We start from the raw sequence: 7,500 nt of genomic DNA on the forward strand, positions 1-7,500 counted from the left end.
ATGCTCCCGGAGCAGGGCCCTAACGGGCTGGAGAGTCCGAGTTGCTCCACTGGGGGTGTACGGCCCGTTCATGGGTTTGCTGGCAAAATACTGTGGACGGGGGATCATAGACTGAGTCTCTTTGAGGCGATGACGTGCGTGCACTACCCTTTGCAATGGGGAAGAGCTAATGCGCTGCGCGTAAAGTGCAGTTGCATTAGTGAAGCCCAACTCCTACCCACGACCTGCACGCGGTGCCGCCGCTCTTAACTAACGTTGGATAGAAATATCCATTTTGGGGGGAGGGGGAACGCCAAAACATCCTTTCAGCCATCAACTGCCAGAGTGCTGAACCTCGCCGCGTTCCCTGGCTTTCAAGCGAGGAGCATGCTCTACTGCTAGGTCAACAGGCTTGCCTGGAGGCTGGGCGGGGAGCGTGCATTATCACCTGTACGATCCACACCACATAGCGGGTGATGCATTGGGGGTGAGCCCCCAATGAGCTCCGATGGGGTGCCCGTTTACGGGTGCTCAAGTACAGCGGCCCTTCGGGAGGAGCCTAGCGAAAGCCGCGTACGAATCGGCTGTGAAGGGTTAGCAGCCCCCACGGCCGACAATCTAAGAGAAAGCTTTGTCAAATTATGTGGGCCGTACCACGGCAGTGGATTTGACCTCTGACCTCCCGCAGGAGTCAGAGAGCATCTCGATTATAAACCCGGACGCTGAATCTGGTCGATCGCCGAGCGGTGGTCATCTCCAGTTCACGTGTCCGATTTGTACACGACCATTCAATACTGCTATCGGGCTGGGCGTCCATAAACGAAGGGCCCACCCGGTGCATTCGAACGCCGAAGCCGCCCCTACAGATAGGGTAAAGAGGAGGTGGAGCGATGAAGAGTTGACGATGTTGGCGCGTACTGAAGCGGGATTAATTGTGGAGACCGGGAAGTGCACCAATATTACCCTGGCGGCTCGTCTCTCAGGTTCCGGAAGGACTGTGGAGGCGATTAAGGGCCAAAGGCGCTCCGCTGCGTACAAAAGCAAAGTGCTCGAGTACGTAGAGGAGATGCGGATTGCGGCCACCGTCAGGGAGGTGGAGCTGTCCCGCGAAGCAACGACGCCCGTGGAAGACCAGCCGACAACCGACTCTAGAGTGCAAACCACTGACCTTGATGACCCCTTCGCCGAACTGACTTCGAATAGGCCAGACGCGTCGGAACTGCTTGCCAAACTACTCTGCGAGAGGGAGGCGGCACGGAAGATGCGGATGAGCCTGGAGTCACGAGGTAGGGGGCGGCGGAAGAAAACCCACAAGTCCGGAAACGCCACCGGCTTGAAGATGACTTCGCGAAAGCGGAGGCGCGAAGAGTACGCTAAGATTCAGGAGATATTCAAAAAATCACGAAGACGTGCTGCAGCTGAGGTAATAGATGGCGCAACCAGGGGCGTGAAGCACTCTCTTGGGGATATGGTGTCATATTGGCAGCCTATACTTGAGGCAGTGTCGACCGCTGCTGGGCCCACACCGGAAGCTCTGAAGGCCTTACGGCTGAAAGAGCGGCACGGAGGCACGCGCGACTATTCCCAGCTCTGGGCCCCATTTTCTGCTCAAGAGATCAGAAAGGCCCGTATCGATCTTCGAACTGCGCCAGGTCCTGACGGCATTACGCCTGACGACTGGCGTAGTATACCCCTGCAATCCAAGGCGGACCTCTTCAACGAATGGATGAGGATAGGCGAAATCCCAGAACTACTGCGACAAAGCAGAACTATCTTCGTGCCAAAGAAAGAGGAGCCTGCGGGCCCCGGCGACTACCGGCCAATTTCGATTGCGTCGATACCGCTGAGGCATATGCATAGTCTCTTGGCTCGGAGAATTTTGAATTGTTGCCCCCCGGACTATCGTCAGCGAGGATTCGTCCACGCCGACGGCTGCCTAGAGAACACAGCGGTGTTGGATACGGTTCTGGGGGATAGCAGGAGCAAGTTGCGGGAATGTCATGTGGCTGTGCTAGACTTCTCCAAGGCCTTTGACACAGTGTCGCATGAGGCGCTTGTCAAGCTACTTGTAGAGAGAGGCCTACCCATGGCTTTCTGTGACTACGTTGCTCGCCTTTACCGAACAGCCCTCACTACGTTGGCGACTTCGGAGGGGACGAGTGACCCTGTGAAAGTGGGGAAGGGAGTTCGGCAGGGGGACCCGCTGTCTCCGATCCTGTTCAACATGGCGATGGACATTATACTGGCTTCCTTGCCTCCAGGGGTAGGGTACCGTCTAGGAACGGAGATCATCTCCGCCCTAGCGTACGCCGATGACCTCGTGCTAATCGCGAGCACAAACCACAGCCAAGGGAACGGGCTTGGGAGAATCAGCGGGGAAAGAAGACCCTGTTGAGCTTGACTCTAGTCTGGCATTGTAAGGAGACATGAGAGGTGTAGCATAAGTGGGAGATCGTTCGCGGTCGTCGCTGAAAAACCACTACTTTCATTGTTTCATTACTTACTCGGTTGGGCGGAAGCGGTGCGCGGTCGATAATATCGGCGGGCGTACGGTGTTTCGTTCCAAGCGTGCAGAGTGGCGACGTGGCGGCAACGCTCGTCGCCGTACAACTCCCGCGTGATCCGGTTCGAGGACACTGCCAGGCGGGGAGTTTGACTGGGGCGGTACATCTGTCAAAGAATAACGCAGGTGTCCTAAGGCCAGCTCAGCGAGGACAGAAACCTCGCGTGGAGCAAAAGGGCAAAAGCTGGCTTGATCCAGATGTTCAGTACGCATAGGGACTGCGAAAGCACGGCCTATCGATCCTTTAGTATAAAGAGTTTTTAGCAAGAGGTGCCAGAAAAGTTACCACAGGGATAACTGGCTTGTGGCGGCCAAGCGTTCATAGCGACGTTGCTTTTTGATCCTTCGATGTCGGCTCTTCCTATCATTGCGAAGCAAAATTCGCCAAGCGTTGGATTGTTCACCCATCAAAAGGGAACGTGAGCTGGGTTTAGACCGTCGTGAGACAGGTTAGTTTTACCCTCCTGATGGCGTGTCGTTGCGATAGTAATACTGCTCAGTACGAGAGGAACCGCAGTTTCGGACATTTGGTTCATGCACTCGGCCGAGCGGCCGGTGGTGCGAAGCTACCATCCGCGGGATTATGCCTGAACGCCTCTAAGGCCGAAGCCAGCCTAGCCGAATCCGGCAAGGATATACTCACTGTGGAGCCCCGAGTGTCGGGAGGCTCTAAACAATGTGACTTTACTAGTCGCGTTTTATTCGTAAGACGCGACGTCGAAGCCCATTTGGAACGCGACGAACGGTGCGAGCGGTATTAACACGTGCACCACGGCGTCGAAGTTTCGAATTTACCTCAGTTCGATGTCGGGGCTCGGAATAGTCTGTAGACGACTTACGTTCCTGGCGGGGTGTTGTGCTCGGTAGAGCAGCGTCGTGCTGCGATCTGTTGAGACTCAGCCCTACGCCAGGTGATTCGTCCGAGGACGCATCGTCGCCGAGAAGCAGAGTTGTGTGTGTGTGTGTGTGTGTGTGCAAACAAACAACAGGCCAACATATAATATTATAATAACATAATAATATAAATAATATTATCATGATATTTCGTCGTGACGGACGCGTCACGCGATTTCTCATGATTATAAAATTTTACAATATATTATTATTTATTATAGTTGAAAGACGTGGTTGATGTTGTACACGGCGACTACTCTAATGATAACGAGTACGATCATTTTCAGGTTATTATGTCGAGTCGAGTGTTGTGATAAGTGTACATCGCCGTCGGCGGCGGCGGCTCCGGTGGTGTTGGGCGCGCTGCGCAAATTCCAAAAGCGAGTACGATCGGCCCCAATAGCGGGTACGGTCGATTCCTCAATAGCGAGTACCGCCTAGCGCGAGGAGCGCGGCGCTCCCTGCCGGTCTCCCCGGACGGATATCTCACTTACTTGTTTTCTCCAATAACGAGTACCGCCGAGCGCGAGGAGCGCGGCGCTCCCTGCCGGTCTCCATCTTTTCTCTTGTTCCTTGTACACCAGAACATTATAGTTTTTGACCAATATTCGTGTCCCCTAATAATTGCATGTTCTGTCCGTTTTTTTTTTTAAATTAAATAAAATAAATTATTAATTATTAATTTATCATAAAAATACCTACGAGAAAAAGTGTAGGTGATAAAATTATCTATAAAAAATGTACCGATACTTTTTTTCCTACGAGCCACCGTTTCTGAGATAATAACTATTCAAAAACTTATAAAAACGCGCTAAGTACACAACTACCTCATAGGTGGCGTGGAAACTAACTTTTTGAATCTAACACTAAGTATTGATACATTTTTAATGGATAATTTTACGATCTACAATTTTTGTCCGAGATACTTTTATGATAAAACTTACCTACCGTTTTGCTGAAAATCGCGAAAAACGAATGTGATTAAGTAAGTAAGTAAGTACGTAAGTAAGTAAGTAAGCAACTAAGTAAGTAAGTAAATAGGTAAGTAAGTAAGTAAGTAAGAAAGAATTACGTTTAAAGATATTTATTTCTCATTAAAAACATAATATTGTCACTTACATGAGAACATAAAAATATGATGTAATAATTTATCCGCCGTTCTTTAGATGTTCAGTACATACATGTTACACATTATAGTACTTATTCTTCTTCACAAAATTTAAGATTACACACTTTTACAGGGCACTGTCACATAACAAACAATTTCAGACATGTGTTTTATAAAAACTTTGAAACAATATAGTCTGATAGGTCACGTTTAAATGTTTTTAGTGACCTAATCTTTTTGAGAGATGAAGGTAGACTATTAAAAAGTTGTGCGCCCTCGTAAATAAACATACGCTTGCCGTAATTTGTTCTTGTCTTAGGTAGTATCAAGTAGCTGGCTCGTCTCGTGCTGCGTTTAGACGCATGTTTAGTTTGGGTGAGTAAGATTGATGTATGATAAGAATTTTGATTTGATTTGAAATATATTTTTTTTTGGAGGTTTTTTATTTGGTTTCGGAGGGAAAATGAAATGTACGTGTCGCGCGTTTATTACTGAACATTATCGTACTCGTTATTAATAAAGTTAAAAAAAAAAAAAAAAAAAAAAAAAAAAGCGATTTTTTCTTCGAAGCCGCAATGCATATTCAATATTATGTTATTAATAAATAGTAAAATCAAATCAAAATCACTTTATTCACATATCAGAGAGTTTACACGTTCATATCGTTCGCGTGCACCACACATACGGCAGTCGGCGTCGAGAGTCGAGTCCGTAGCGAACGGTTCGCGACGCCGAATTCAACGCCGCTCAAGTTTTTTCTTGTAAAAAGAGTGAAAAACGCACGCGACAAAAATACAAAAACGCACAACACGGTGGTGTTGTTTTATTATTCTCGTCGTCGTCATCGTCATTCATATTTTATTTAATATATATTTATATTTGAGTAAGTTTGTGAATGCGCGCGATGATAACGACGATGATATAATAACAATACGGTTGTTGGTACTCTCGGGGCAGAGCTGGTGTGTCTGTGTCTGTGTTTGTGTCGCGCGTTGTTTTATATGTTCTTTTTTTACAATATAAAAAATGAGACAGACTCACCGCGCTGTGTCGATCGAGCGTTTTCGAGTTTCCCTATGCGGATGATATTTGATTTGGTGATTTGAAAGGTTTTTTGTGATTTCGTTTCTCATAATTCCTCTCTTCACTCTCTCTATAGTATCATACGCTGCGGCGATCCTCGTCACGTTGAAAGCGATCGTGTAAATTTTTTGCGCGCACCAAGACGCCGACTGGGCTTCGACGGTTTCCCTCTGTTAAGATTTTTAACGTGAGGGCCCGCAATCCGGAACGCGTCGCGCATTTCACGCGTGCGAGACGTTCACGCTCCTCTCAAGCACCGGGCGTCGATCCGATTTGTGATCACGACGTGTACCGATATTAATACGTTGATACCGCTTCTATTGCGTGTCATCATTTTTATTATTACCCGAAGGGACTCTCGTTACTGAACTTTCATAACATACAATCGGCCCATCGCCGATTTATGATTCGTTCAACGCGCACCGTATGCCTTTGAGATATATAGTGTACAGTGCGCGAACGGATATCTCACGATATGTTCAAGATGTCATAGTCGCGACGCCCTAAGGGGAGATCGCGACGCATGACGCGCTGAGCGCGACAACAATCGTTGTTTGCAGCAGCTCCCTGGTTGATCCTGCCAGTAGTTATATGCTTGTCTCAAAGATTAAGCCATGCATGTCTCAGTGCAAGCCGTATTAAGGCGATACCGCGAATGGCTCAATATATCAGTTTTGGTTCCTTAGATCTTACTCAGTTACTTGGATAACTGTGGTAATTCTAGAGCTAATACATGCAATCAGAGCTCTGACCAGTGATGGGATGAGTGCTTTTATTAGATCAAAACCAATCGACGGAGGGCCTCGCGTCCGAAGTCGTTAATTTTGATGAATCTGGATAACTTTTGCCGATCGCATGGTCCAGTACCGGCGACGCATCTTTCAAATGTCTGCCTTATCAACTTTCGATGGTAGTTTCTGCGACTACCATGGTTGTCACGGGTAACGGGGAATCAGGGTTCGATTCCGGAGAGGGAGCCTGAGAAACGGCTACCACATCCAAGGAAGGCAGCAGGCGCGCAAATTACCCACTCCCGGCACGGGGAGGTAGTGACGAAAAATAACGATACGGGACTCTTACGAGGCCTCGTAATCGGAATGAGTACACTTTAAATATTTTAACGAGGAACAATTGGAGGGCAAGTCTGGTGCCAGCAGCCGCGGTAATTCCAGCTCCAATAGCGTATACTAAAATTGTTGCGGTTAAAAAGCTCGTAGTTGCATTTGTGCGCCGCGCTGTCGGTGCATCGCATCCGCGGTGATACTGACACGTCTGCGGAGCATATCGTCGGTGAGCCGGCGGTAAAACGCCGGTTCAATATCAAAATCCTATCGCGGTGCTCTTCAGTGAGTGTCGAGATGGGCCGACAATTTTACTTTGAACAAATTAGAGTGCTCAAAGCGGGCTCAAAATGCCGCTTGAATATTTCGTGCATGGAATAATAGAATATGATCTCGGTTCTATTTTGTTGGTTTTCAGAACTCCGAGGTAATGATTAATAGGGATAACTGGGGGCATTCGTATTGCGACGTTAGAGGTGAAATTCTTGGATCGTCGCAAGACGAACATCAGCGAAAGCATTTGCCAAAGGTGTTTTCATCAATCAAGAACGAAAGTTAGAGGTTCGAAGGCGATTAGATACCGCCCTAGTTCTAACCGTAAATATGTCATCTAGCGATCCGCCGACGTTACTACAATGGCTCGGCGGGCAGCTTCCGGGAAACCAAAGATTTTGGACTCCGGGGGGAGTATGGTTGCAAAGCTGAAACTTAAAGGAATTGACGGAAGGGCACCACCAGGAGTGGAGCCTGCGGCTTAATTTGACTCAACACGGGAAATCTCACCAGGCCCGGACACCGGAAGGATTGACAGA

The 7,500-nt window shown here is 48.4% G+C and overlaps 1 non-coding gene and 1 pseudogene across 1 annotated transcript in view; both read left to right on the top strand.

Moving 5' to 3' along the window:
• LOC126975165 (large subunit ribosomal RNA) overlaps positions 1-3,462 on the top strand; it is a 6,220-nt pseudogene extending 2,758 nt beyond the window's left edge.
• A 2,729-nt stretch (positions 3,463-6,191) lies between these two features.
• LOC126975152 (small subunit ribosomal RNA) overlaps positions 6,192-7,500 on the top strand; it is a 1,905-nt gene continuing 596 nt past the window's right edge. Inside the window, exon 1 of the ribosomal RNA XR_007731658.1 lies at positions 6,192-7,500. This exon is cut by the window's right edge and continues 596 nt beyond it. This is a non-coding gene — a ribosomal RNA (small subunit ribosomal RNA).

This window comes from Leptidea sinapis, chromosome 34, assembly GCF_905404315.1.
Source record: "Leptidea sinapis chromosome 34, ilLepSina1.1, whole genome shotgun sequence".
Taxonomy (NCBI): Eukaryota; Metazoa; Arthropoda; class Insecta; order Lepidoptera; family Pieridae; genus Leptidea; species Leptidea sinapis.